This window comes from Perna viridis, chromosome 7, assembly GCF_037379345.1.
Source record: "Perna viridis isolate PV_CMFRI_1.1 ecotype Kerala chromosome 7, ASM3737934v1, whole genome shotgun sequence".
NCBI classification, from domain to species: Eukaryota; Metazoa; Mollusca; class Bivalvia; order Mytilida; family Mytilidae; genus Perna; species Perna viridis.
Window position 1 is genome coordinate 32,407,487 of NC_142451.1, and position 14,494 is coordinate 32,421,980.

The 14,494-nt window shown below is 30.0% G+C and overlaps 1 long non-coding RNA gene across 1 annotated transcript; it reads left to right on the plus strand.

Annotated features, from left to right (window-relative positions):
• The first annotated feature begins 2,647 nt into the window (after positions 1–2,647).
• LOC148612343 (uncharacterized) lies at positions 2,648–13,480 on the plus strand. Its single transcript, XR_015924622.1, has 3 exons — positions 2,648–2,753; positions 11,170–11,480; positions 12,957–13,480. It is a non-coding gene; the product is annotated as an uncharacterized LOC148612343 (long non-coding RNA).
• The last annotated feature ends 1,014 nt before the right edge of the window (positions 13,481–14,494 follow it).

A 14,494-nucleotide genomic window follows, 5' to 3' on the forward strand; every position in this document is an offset into this window, starting at 1 on the left:
ATTGCTAACATCCTGAAACCCACTCAAACCTTGATGCTTTTTTTTTAAAATATAATTAACATGAGCACTGTCTCTTACTATGTAATGCCACTTTAATTTTTCATTTTAATTAAACTTTAAAATACAGAAAACATACTGTGGTTTAAATGATGGAAGGACCACAAAAGTTGATTGATAATTATTTGGAAGCTGTAAACAGACATTTGAAGATGTACTCTATTTAAATTCCCGGTGCAGGATTTGTCTTCCTATTTGTTAACGACATTTACACAGCATAAGAACCTGTTTGGTGTAAGTCAAACTATCACTGCCTTGACTATTTCTTATATACTTATAAACAAAAGAAACAAAAGAAATATATCAAAATTGATATTTTTTAAATTGTTCCCAAACGGATTTGATGACAGTTACTCTTCCGTCCGGTCAACGACTTTGCCATGAATCAATAAAGTGGTAAAAATGGTTGGTCTTGTAATTTAGGCTACTGCAATCGGAACCAATTTGTCATAAAAAAGATAAACATAGAATTGTATGCCACGGTTACTCCCAGGTGAGTGCGAACAGACAGTTGTAATGGCTTGAAGTTGGTTGACGCCCGCTGACGTTGCAAAACATTGTCATTTGGTAAGAATGACAATACAATGTAATAAGACATGGTTGGCTCATCAAATGAAGTCTACCCCGGACTTGACTTTTTATGAGCAACTCGGGGTGGGGGTGTTTCTAGAAAAGCAGAGGACGCTCACCCTACTGGTGCACCTGGTCCAGGCTCCCAGTTTTTAGTGGAGTCCGAGTTGCTAATTTGCTTTTGTTACTTTGTATGTATGATTTTAGTTGCTCTATGTTATTTGTTGTGTGTGTCTGTTCTCCATGTATGGTCTTTGTCCCTGGATTACATTCTTTTGATTACCGCTATAATCTTGGTTCCCTTGATTACTATTTATAATACATGAATATTTATCTATATACATTTATCTAAAACTTACTGAAATGTATTTAAATGCATTTTAACTTTTCATGCAATTTCGTTCAACCCCTTTTATTATTCATAATAGAATTGGTACTTCATCTTTTTCCAAATTGTAAATTTACTACATAGGGAAAACGATATTTTGGGCATATTCATATGCTACAAAACTTACGACAATAATTTCAGGTTTCAGTTTAAATAAATAGAACTAAAAGCAATGATAATCTTTAACATAATAAATAACCCCAAAAATGGCAAGAAATGCCCCTTATCGATAACAGTAAATGCACCAACCCAAAACCAAAGACCAATTAGTAGGGTACAAGTACATGTATTACGAAAACTTACGAAACTGGCAAGGCAGAATTATGAGTTGGGAAATGTACAATAACATTTATGTTAATGTTAATGGAAAGGGGATATTTTATCGAACAAACTAGCAAAATCAATTTAAACCGGAAAATTAAAAGGTTCCGTTAAAGTTTAGAAGTAATAACATTACCCTTGAAGTTAATATTGTATGTACAATGCCATAACAGTGAATGCCCATCTTAACTAGCAAGTCCCTGAATTGCGTAAGAGCAGATACAAAATGGATTCATATCATAAATAATGACATCTATAGCAGAAAGTCAATTCAAGCAATCTGTACCTTTTGTACCTACAAATGTTTTTATGATTAACACTTTATTTGTTTTTTTCCTTTATACTTTTTTATATTTGTTTTGTTTCTATCTTTATCTTAAATTCGTCAGGTATTTATAATATTTCTACCATAGACTTTAAACTCACAGAATATATTGTGCTTATTTAAAAAAAAACAGGAATGATTAAAATACGAATTATGTAATGATTTGCAATATAAAAAAGGATATGTCAAAATATTCTCTACTCTTGGTGTAAATGTACTTTAATCAATGGAATATAAGCATGAAATAAGATAATATCCACATGCATTGATAAAACCCAATGACAGTCGTATATTTCTAAAGGATATATTTGGTTACATTTTCAACAACGATTTTTGTAATACAACAAATGAAACATTTCAAATAAATTTAATATTGTCTAGAAACTATTCAAAGGTGTGTGTTTTTCTGTACTTTTCAGAGGTGACTTTCCTAGATAATACTATTTATTTTTATATGTACACAAATTGCAGGCAATTTGTAGGAAACAATGAACGCATTCATCAAGGCATGATATAGTTAGACTCACATAAAATCTCATAAGACCAAGGATATTGCAGAACCTTTATTAACTCTGTTTCATCCGTTCAGGATGCTTGGTACCGTGACAAAAGCGTCTATGTTCCAGGGGAATTTTCGAATCACTTCTATTGTATACAGTAAATGTCCTTTGTTAAAAGCTTTTATTTTATTTTACGAAGATCAAATTTTAAGCAAACTGGCTCTTAAGACAAATAAATCATAACACAGACCACGTGTTAATTCTGTGAGTACGGACATCAAAGGATCATTCGCCCTCTTGACTTTCCATAAATGGATTAGTGAAATAGACCTTCCCGCCATTGATTGACGGAAAACCTATTGTCTTACCAGCCATAATATGTGTCCGATATTCTCGCGTGATCTTGCGGGAATTTGAACAAATCACATCTTCGTAAAAGGTTAATTAGCTGTAATTGCTTGTCAATAAAAACAGATTTTATAACGCCCGCCTCACCACGTCGTTGTTGGCGTATAGATTTTTTGACGGTTTATAAGCGACGTTTTTATTCGATGCAATCACTTTGTACAGAAGCAGACAGCGCCGAAAAAAGGTAGGAAATTTTTAGATGATTATCTTACATTTGGAAAATATATTATATCCGTATCACGGATTAATTTGATTTCATTTTTTTTCAACATCTTGGAAACTTACAAAATATATCACTGATTATACATTTGCAAAACATTTTGTGAAGAGGAAACTTTTTCGGAAATTTTCATCAGCTCTTTAAGTAGTTACACACTATACATTCCAGAAATTTCAACCCATTTTTTTTATTTAAGCTGCAACCTATGTCAATGTTTGAAATAGGAAATGTTTTAAATTGTTACGTGTTCGTTAATAACGAGTATGCTGTATTTATACTTGTATATTTTTGATGGTGTAGAAACTATATCTGTGATATCCGTTTACTGCAGAGGTCTTTCATTTTATCAGAGAGAAATGTCGGCTTTCATTTCATTTTATTTTTTTATTGAAAATTTGAATTTTATTCTGCAATAAGTGACTTTCATTGAAAGCACCGACAATGACTACTAACAAGATGATTTGTGGGAGTAAAGATGACCACCTTAAAGACGTCTCAAATTGACGGAAACCCAGCACTATCTATTATATTGTTTTCCATGATAACTTGTTTTGAAGATATTTTCCTCACTAAATCTATGAACCGACAGATCACATTTTGATAAATGAAAAAGTGTTAGTAAATCAATAAACGGCAAGCTGAAAAGCATGAATGAAAACATTCAAACGATATTAATGTTAACACGTTGGTCTTTCAATAATCATTCTTATTAAGTTAAACTAAATGTTTCGATTGATTGAATATAATAAACTTATTTTAACTAAAATTGGTTATTTGTGTGCTTTTTTATTTACATTGTTTTTGTAAAAAAAAAAATCATTTCCAACATATTTCAGTTTTTAAATAAAATTCTTGTCTTTTGTGTATTTTAGTGATGTTAAATCTGGCTTCACTTATGATTTTCAATTAGGAAGTTTAAATTTCCCTTTTTAGAATATGTTAAAAGACAAAAGAAAAAAAAATCATATTTAAACGTTACTTAATAAGAACAGCCCAGAAAATAAAGCAGACGAACAAACAAGCAAACAGACAAACATACAAAAACAATTCAACTGTAAAAAATTAGAAACAACAAACTACAACTCAACCTATAATAGAAAAAAATAAGAATATAAAGTTGAATAGTCTTTAAACTGACAATTTCATTTGTGCATTAATAAAAATTTCCATATGTGCTTTTTATTAGGATTTACATTTGCCCTTGTTTTAAGTCTTTTAGAAATGAATCTAATTTAGTTTAATTGTGCACATAGCCATAAGATTCACTTGATAAACAAACATATGTACGCTTTAAAATTTATTGGTATGGGTTCAGTATATGTACAAAGAGGTACAATCTTAATACAAAAAACATAAATCATTGTTAAAAGATAGTAATAGAGCAGTGATGTTGTATGTTTAAATCAAACTGGTTAACTTTCCTATCAGAAGGACTTTTAAATTTAAGAAAAGTGGCTTCTGTGTTTATCTAACTGAAGTTTTCATTGAAAATGATACTTCAACTTAAGATAAGTAATTTGCGTAAATGCACTTTTGGGCAAAACATTTAATTACAGCGTCAATAGAGACTACTTTACAAACAGTTTTAGTATTTCGCTTAAATTTCAATTGTCGCAATTACCACTTGGTGTTAATACGATTTTGAAACTCAATTATACTTGAACATTCTTAAAATATCTAATTGTTTATTAGATTTATTGAAAAGATTTTGTTACATTTTATAATACTAAAATGAAAAAGTAATTCTCAGCTCTTGATTGCACGAACGGGTTTTGAGTAACACGCCTCTAGCCTTCTGCGCTTTCCAGAAAAGATGCGGACACTAACTAATGCTTGCCAATTAGGATTTTGTGAAGGTTCTCGTTTCATATTCTGTCTTCAGGATTTCGTATTTAACCTATGTTTTCTTTTTTTTTGTTTTTTTACAGTCATCGATACACTTCTAGAGTTCTTTTCACAAAAACTTAGGTCATAACTTACGACTAATTTTACACTACGACTTATTTTGTGAAAAGGACTACTGCTTCTTTTAATTTTATTAACTGAATTGTATTTTAGAGGAACATGGTTTTTATATGACACAAAATTTGGCAAAATAATTGAAAACATTCATTTTATAACTTAATTTCTTTTTTTTTTTCAACGTTATTTTGTTGTTCATTTACTATCGTGTACTAGTGGAACAACAAATATTATTGGAATACTGAATGAAACCATATACTATATATGTTTATATATATAAACGCCAATTATCAATCTTAAACACATATCGAAGGAGTCGTCTACGTGTCAAACAATGCAACTCAATCCATGCAAACATAGAAATAGCCTTTTAAACAGACGTGATTTGCGTATTATGTCTGTCGTTTTTTTGTAAACAATAGTGGTGTATACTTTTACCAGGTTTGCCTTCTGGGACAAAAAAACCAAATTGATATCCTGAATAAAACAAATATAAAGAATTTTCCTAAGAGGTTCGGATTTTACGAACCATTATATTATCAATATCCAAGAGCAATAGCAGCAATAGTTTGTAGTGAATGTTTTGTTTAAAGAACTTTGTATGCTCGGCCTGAAATGTGAAAGACAATGGAATTTTTCCCACATTAACTGGAGACGATTTAATGATAAATGACACCACTGAGAAATCTTGTCCAGATGTAGTTAAGCGTCCGATGTCTGTTTTAACAATTAATGTAATTCATGAATCTTTTTTCCATTTAATAAACTACAAATATGTTTTAGTTTTGGCCGGAAATTTTGTGGCGATTGAATTTTGAGTTTATCTCACTCATATCACGTAACAATTATCTTGCATTACTAGAAATTATACTTAATAGTGCTTTTTCATGAGTTAGGTACAGAACTTCCTGTTTTGTGTTTACTAATTAAAGTGTATTGAAACTACAAGCATCAGATAAAACTTACCACAATATAGTATTATTGCGTAGGGTTTTCCATATTGGTCTAGTTATTTGTCTGAGGCTAATAACTTAGCCACCATGGAAAACTTTACGCAGTGAAACCGTTATTGACTAACAAGTACAATATGTCATGTTGGCTAACTCGTCCAATATAGATTTTAACTCGTCCAATATGACATATTGGACTGGTAAAAGCTGTATTGGACGGCTTAATCCCGTGTTAGCGCACTTTTGCATTTGGTATTGTATTTGGTATTGTATTTACAGTTCTGATCATATTAAGCCTACTATTTGAACGTTAGTCAATGATATTTATTATAAACTTTAAGATGTATATATCAATGTTACCCATGATAAATCTTCGTACTCATGAATGTGGTGTTCATTCATATTGTAAATTTCAAGGAGTTTGTACAGATATATTCTAATCTTATCTTATATAATTTTATCATATCTATTAATAGAAAAAAATGTTTTGAAGTTAAAGATATCATTTGTTATGTATATTTTGGCTATTTTTTGAAAATTTAAGAAAGTACCAACTTGAAAGGAACGATTTCAGAAATTTAAACTTTAAAAGCTTTCTCACTGTGAGAACCTTTCTCAGTTAAAGAAATAGTTTGTCTTCAAATATTCAAAGCATGAATAGACATGTGTTACTTGTTTCAAAGTATATAATACATTTCTACTCAACTGCCTGTTAATTTATATTTCACATTTCATGAATGCAACTACTGAAATGTATTTATTATTTGTGACAGTAAATATGAATTTAAATATGGCACATTAATCGTTGCTAGCAGTAGCTAGAAAGCCATATTTAAGGAGATAGTCCTAAGGTAAGGGACACAATTGGAATATTTGTATCCACCATTTTACATCAAATCTCATGTAAGCATCAGAGTAACTTGGACTGATTTCATTATTTTTCAAAGAAAGCTTGTAAGGCTTTGGTAAAATTGAATATAATACAAACATACCACTGACTTCAAGAGTTATGTCCATTACCCTAGGTCTACCTCCTTAAGGAGTTAGAATTTCCAATTCTGAAATGTTAAACTCCTCTTCATTCGTTTGTACAGTTTCCGTGAGACTAAAAACAGAACAAAATTATACCTCATTCAATGATGATATTGACAGAAATAGTTGTTCATTTAAATATACGAGAAGGATAAAATCATATTGAACAATTGACAAAACGATGCATGATTCTGATCGATATACACTACACAGTATATACTAAACTAATTTATTATACAAAATATATGGAAAAAAATATAGTATTTAAAGTGTATGAAGAATTTTATTGTTTAAGAAAGTTTTTTTTAACTTTATAACCCGTTATACTGCAAATGTATAAGGATATGCAAAACACAACTTTTTTTTAAGAATGTTGGAAAAAAAAGTTTTAAAAAAGTCGACGACGCAATTTTCAAAAATAATGATCTTTCCATTGTTAACCACAATACACGGCTTTGATGAAGTTAAGTCTCAAAACGTCAGTTTCTAATTTTAAATTGTTTCCGGAAATACTGTTTTATTTAACGCTGGTGAAAATATCGTGCCGCTCTTTTGTTGTTTTATTACGCAGCTTCATGTTGGAAAATGAAATTACCACATGAACAATGCATATAAATGAAACTTGCATTGCTCTAAAGTGATAATCAAAGCGTACTGTTTGATTGAAGGAAACATTTCTCGTCTGATTTGATGAAGTTAGATTTTTAAATCAAATATAAATTTAAAGCTTGAAATTTTGACGATTAAAGGAACTATGCGATTTTACACTATTTTGTGATATATCAGGGTATTTTGATTTGGTGTCTAAAATGGAAAATAAATATAATAATAAAAGGATTGTCATTTTACATTCGTAAGTATGCATTGGCATGCAACTGTATAATAAAAAAAATAAATGGGTAGACTTTAAGATCAACCACAAGTAACAGTCAAATATAGGATACATCGTTCCCAACAAATGTCTTCGTTTAAGGTTGAAGGATCCATAAAGCATACAAAGTCATTTACTGAAATGAACAAGATATATAACCACTTTGACAGGGTATCGAAGCCGGGCAAGCAATATTACCATAACTGACTAATACATATTGGCTTATTTCATCTGCTACACGCATGCAAAAATGTTTAAAAAAGAGCTCTTAAGGTAAACTTTGTTCTTCGTTCACCCGTACTTTTAAGTAATAACAGTAATTTGAAAAAGGCCACATTAAAAAAAAAAGAAAAACAAATATTCTTTACTCTTCTGTTCACTTAACAATTAAGTAGTAGTCTTTGTAAGAATCGCGGAAATTCTATAAAATGTGATACATCCCAAAAACTCTACGCATTTTTATTTTGGTAATTAAGTTTGTTTTATATGTCTCTCCAATGAAATGTCTAATTATTCATTCCAGTCTCTCTGTTCTAAGGAGTTATTTTACATGAAAAATCAAACAGGTTCTTTTGTATCTTAGTGTGATTTATCTCCCTTGTTTTTTAAATTCTACAGTGCATTCTACGCTATTGTTATCTCTTATGAACAAGGGTTCTATGAAAAGCCACATGTTACTTTTTGTTTACTATGACATTTTAAACAAAATATCAAAAATAAAAATATGTAGGCTTTACAACCATGTATCACATTTTGCATTTGATTTTCAACAGGAGTGCTACTTAAATGGAACAGAAAATAAAAATTGAATATGGTTTTCATTATAATAAATTTAGCAATACAGAAAAGAGCAATGGACAATGTGAAGTGTTGCAGAATAATTTCTATTAAATTACAATTTTTCATGAACCCCTAATAACAAAATAAATCATCTAATTAGCAAGAACTATATCGTGAAGAATAGGATATGAAACTGCTCGCTCTAATACAGTTCCCCTGCCTTATACATCAATGCATTCAAATAGAGTTTTCATGATTATTTCAATCCGAATTGCACTTTAATTATAATAAAAAGATTTAGGTTCAGATATAATTAGAATGTAAAAATCCATGATTCAGTAGAATATTTATAAACAAATTGTATTCGACTACTTAAGTGCCTCAGTTGTATAAAACAGATATACAATTCTTTATAACTACTAAATATCAGCAGTCTTCTTGTGCAATTCGTGTCTTGAAACAATACCCTTCGATGAAAACAAAATAAAAAGCATAAAACACGGTGTTTAGAAGAGCTCTTGTTGCATAATCGTATAATTTGTTAACAATGTGACAGTTATCGCATCAATTTCCAGTTAAATTTGATGTAACGGAAGGTACAGATCTTGAAAAGTCGTTTTCGCATCTTTACCATTTTAAGAAATTTATGATGGAGTAAACCCATTACAAATCTGCACGGCAAAGATTACTTATCATTTCTTATTGTTGATTTTCCATACTTTTGTGGTAATATGCCATCCGCTTCTGCAAATGAAATTTCCATTTTACAACCAAACCTTGACGAAATATAACTTTTCTCTTGCATGCATTAGAATTAGGTAGCCTCTAGATTAAAGTTAACTTCAAAAGGTATCCGGTCATATGAACGTGTCGACCGAAATGACGTTTCCATTATATCAATGAAGACAATATGTTAACTGAATTCTTTTACCTCATAAATGCATTTACTAAATAAATGACGTCAAACCTGTTACTTGATTCGTGTAATTATATACTTTACATTAGTAGCATTCAAGTATAAAACAAAATTCGTACAGAGTTGTGTTTCATTGCTCTTTATTGCAAATGCAACATCTAACCAAAAGACTGATATTAGAATAATACGTATAAATAAGACATCATATTTGCATAAATAAATCTGTATCACGCATTTGATGTTCTTTTCTATAACAATTATGTTTTATTGACAAATATTTATGAGACGTCTAGCAATTAATGTGTTCCATTGTCAGGACAAGTCTTTCAAATTATCAAAAACGTGCATTAAACAGACAATCATATTGCATTACTGTCATTCATACAAACATGAGTCGAGACGTTAAATTCATAACCTTAAAGGGATAGAATTATTATATTTCAAATGCATATTAGAAAGGCTCAAGATATTAGAAATTTATAATTTGTCAATAAAATCAAAACATTTTTTTAGTTCTCAAGTAAAATAACAAGGATTACTTTATATCAATATGAATATTCAAATAGTATTATTTAGGTTATTATTTTAATGCATGACAACTGCATTGAGTCAGAACTGAAATAAGCTGGAAGTAGTAATAAAATAAAGTCATGTTCAAGTACAGGTAAGCTTTTCAAGCCAATAAAAGTATTTGGAAATTTCAGTTAAATCTAAAGGAATAGCCTCCAGCACATAACTTTCTAAGACGATGTAGGCTAACTGGTTTCATTTATATTAGTTTTGATACTTTAGAATCGGTATTATTGTATTGTCGAAGGTTCTGTCGAACGACAGGTTTAAGAAAGTGCAAAAAAGTGAAAAAAGGAGAACAAATGTTTTGAAAATTTCGGGAAGAGGGTACTCTATATGATGACACTTATCTTTACCAAAAGCCAAGTAAATAAAAACAAACAACACAAACACAATACATCGTATGGTAGAAAATTTCCGCGAGGATCGGGAAATCGCGAATCCTACGATTCGCCATATTTAGTCCTGATATTTCAAAGTTATCTCTCGTAGACCGGATTCATCAACACAAAAAAAAAAAAAAAAACCAAAAGAATTTATTACCCATTTTAATAAAGCAAATCGCGAAATTAGCCGCCGTACGTATTACAGAGATACGACGTCCGTATTTTTTATTTCGTTCTAAACATCCGAAACATGTAAAACTGTACCAAATATAGTCATGCATATGGGCACGGTTGTTTAGATACTCTAGTACAAAGAAACCACAAATTTTGTTCATTTGCAATTATTGCGGTATAAACAAAAATTAATCAGATCATTGATCGATAAAAGTCAATGACAACCAATATACGGATAATGCAATTAACAAACAAATACGCTTAATAGTTATAATTTATCAGGATAAATGTCGGAAATTGTTTAGAAACAACCATTCAACCATATCATTAATAAGTATTACCTTTACTTAGGTGGCATTTGTCTTATAAATTGTTTGTTGTATCAAGTCGTGACTTTGAGGAATTACGCAAAGTTAATGACGACAGCATCATTCATATTATTAAAGATAGAAATTTAGAAATAACTACATTGTCAGGAAGTGATTTTTTTAAAATTCAGTTCATCATTGGGATATAATGTTATTTCCCCAACAATGCGCTTACAAGAGGTTGTTAAATAAAAGCATTTTGGCGATTCTAAACATTTATTGTCATTTCTCGAAAAAAAAAAAAATAAATAAAAAACTTTTTTTTCTTCCAATCCTTTCTTTTAACCGAGTGTTGAATATACTTTCTATCGATGCATGCAATACTCAGAATTTTGATAATTAATTAAACGTAATATTATTTTTAAATCTAGATGAATACCAAAGTGTCATGTTTCCTGCTCGTGGCAGTGATTGTACTAAGCTGTATATGCAGTGTGGAAGGCATTACAAGGTCCACAAGTCGACTCATTGGACAACAACCTCTTCTGTTTGGGAGAAGAGGAATGAATCCAAATATGAATAGTTTGTTTTTCGGGAAAAGGTCATATGAGGCGCCAACATTTGATGACGTAAAAGATACATGTGTATCAATTTACAACAGATGCCAAAAATATATACAGTCAAGACTTATGGAGATGAGCGACAGTGGAGAAAAATGAAAGCTATATACTATTCTAATGAGGTAAATTTTAGTTTTGTTTTAGCCTGATTAGTGTTAAGTTTAGTTTAACATGCAAATTAACAGTTATAATATTTGAACCATGTTTTATTTATTTACGAAATCCGTCATGTATTATTTTTGAATAATCGAGAATGACTTAAAGATCAGTTCGATGGTTTAGCTCATTTGCTTTCAACTCGTTTGCTTTAGATACACAATAAAGTGCTGTAATCGTAATCCCAAATACCTGAACAAATATCATGTATTGTCTCGTGAATTTACCAATGCAGTATTTTTTTTCACACAAATAAAAAAGCATAGGCTTTAATTAATAGTTTTATTTAACCTTATTCAAAATGGGGTCTAGAAGGGTTCCATTCTATAATTTTCCAATTTTGCCCACATTTCCGAAAATTAAAAAAAAAAATTCTTATAAAAAGAGAGCTCCAGCCGACCTCCCCCCCAAAAAAACAATTAATTAATTAATACCTCGTTGAAACGTGAAAGTAAAAGATGTTCCAAAAGGTTAAGTTTTTGTAGAATTATTTCCTCTTAACAGTGCATATTCCTTGAAACATTAGGTCAGAGAATACCTTCACAAATTGAAATCAAACTGCATTTTTTATCTTACTCCCTGATTATAATCCATTACCCACTTTTATTTGCCCTACCTTTTTACCTGTTCTTATATTAAGATCTATTTTAATGCGACATCGCGGCATGTTACTGTATGCAAAATCTTTGAATGATACTTTCCTTTTTTAAGGATATTAAAAGAGCTAGCAATTCTGAATGAAATCCTCCAGACATGTGCTCCTAGGTTTAGTATTAAATCATATATAAAAATACATTACCTACAGTTCCATGCCCCGACTGGTACAAGAAGTAGTAACGGAAGTTACAAATTCCGTTATTTACCGTCTCTCAACAGGATTTTAAAATGACTAAAGCTCATCTTCGACTACTATATTCTGTTAGAATAGGAACTTTGCACATGTATCGCGTGCATTAAAACCATTTAGTCATTTACGAACTAAAACATTCTTACGTACAATCAATGCTTACTACAATTACTAACTTTTGAATATTGATATCGGTACGGATTCAAAAATGACTGAGTGATGGCATTGATGATAGCAAAAAATGGTTTTAAAGGTAAAATGAGCACTTGCCTGAAACATAGTCTTAAGTCACCATCCAAGGAAGAGCGTAATGATGGTCACATACGACATGTTCCCGTTAGATACTTTTCTTACAAAAGTTGATCTTAATCAAAGACTTTTAAAACAGGTGAGTGCTGAATACAGCTTGTCACAAAGACATGAAATTTATTAAATTGTAAAGACTCGGAAATCTAAAATCAATATATATATATATATAGATAACGTTGTATGAAGAACGACGAAAAAACAGCACAGACATAAAAAAGAAAGCCACACACACATACAAAACTTAAAAAAAAGATATAAGAATAATAAATGTGCTTTTTTCTTGTAGGCAGAAAGCAGCTTAGAAGAATTTTACTATGAAAAGAGATGACTGTAATATTTTATATTTATAGATTTGAACTGTATAACTAAATAAATATAACACAATTGTAACACTGCATTCGTATGGAAACAAACTATCAGGATAACATCATTTTCCACAGCTTTGATAATAGATTATATTTTGGCCTTTAGTAGAAAATGCATGGTTTTTTATTAAATACGTTGTGTCTACTATACATTATTCTATAGTTTATCATCATATTGATGTAGATACTGCCGGTTCTATCGTAGAAAAAAATAATCATATTTCAGCACAAATTTCAGTTGACTTTAATAGTTGCTATTCAATTTTATTGAAGTTGAGAATGTATTAATGGCTTGTTATTAAAACCATTGAAAGTGTTGTGTAAAAAGCAATACAATATTTTTTTTTTCTTCACTAAAATAAATTATATTTTTTGTTGACGATACATGCATTGTATTACATATTATAATTACGACTTTAATTATATAAATAAATACGTAAAACAATTGTATATGTTGTTGTATGTTGTTTTCAACTGTAGTCCTTTTTACAGTATTTTTTAAATGATTAGAATCTATTTCGGTCCCCGAATTTTGTTCATTTGCTTTTTCAGTAAACACAAAAGCAAAGTTATGGAACTGCAGTTGATTATTTTTTATAAGAACACGAAATCCCAGTTGGTCAAAATTAATCTGAAAGTGAATATATTTCAATTTAATGTTTTTAGTTCTATGAAGTTTTCATTTAAATTTTATTTAAGTTCTGTTAAAAATTAAACGTAAAAATAGTACTCAATGTCTTCATAACTAGCAAATCTTTTTTTTTTAAATTTACCTCAAAACCGTAATCATCAGTGTTGTAAAACAAGTTGATAGATAAACAAAAATATCCGTATTTTTACGGTAGTTTAAGTTTACTTTTCTACATAATTGTCATTGAAATGTTCGTGTTATGCCAGACAGATATGAAGACATATTTTTGCTCGTGCATTAGATACACAATCCCCATGACAACGAGCAAGCATTTATGGTTGAAAACTGAAAAGACGAAACCGCAACTAGTGTCTTTTAGTTATACTCCTTTTTCGAAAAACGTATGTGTAAAGTCACAACTGAAAATAATCAAGTAGAAACGCAATACCAAAACAGTACAACAATTACTGCCAGAATTATTCATTGGACCACTCTTTTAAACACAATATGCTGATAACACTAAAACATGTACATTTCTTCATTTCAAAGGCCAAAAGGACTGCAGTAGTCCTGACTGTACTTTTACAATATAGAAAGAACGATGGCTGCATGATTAATTAATTAAGATTAAACAGTTATCACTATATTGTAGAATTTATATATACAACCTTTACAAGTTCATTTTCCTATTCACTTAGGAAACAAATCAGGATACAGTTAATTTATATAAACATATATCTTTTTCTATGTTTGTGAACAGGTTCTGATACTAAAGGAGACGTCATTATATGCAAATTTTATACATGATTTTATGAACTAAACATCAAT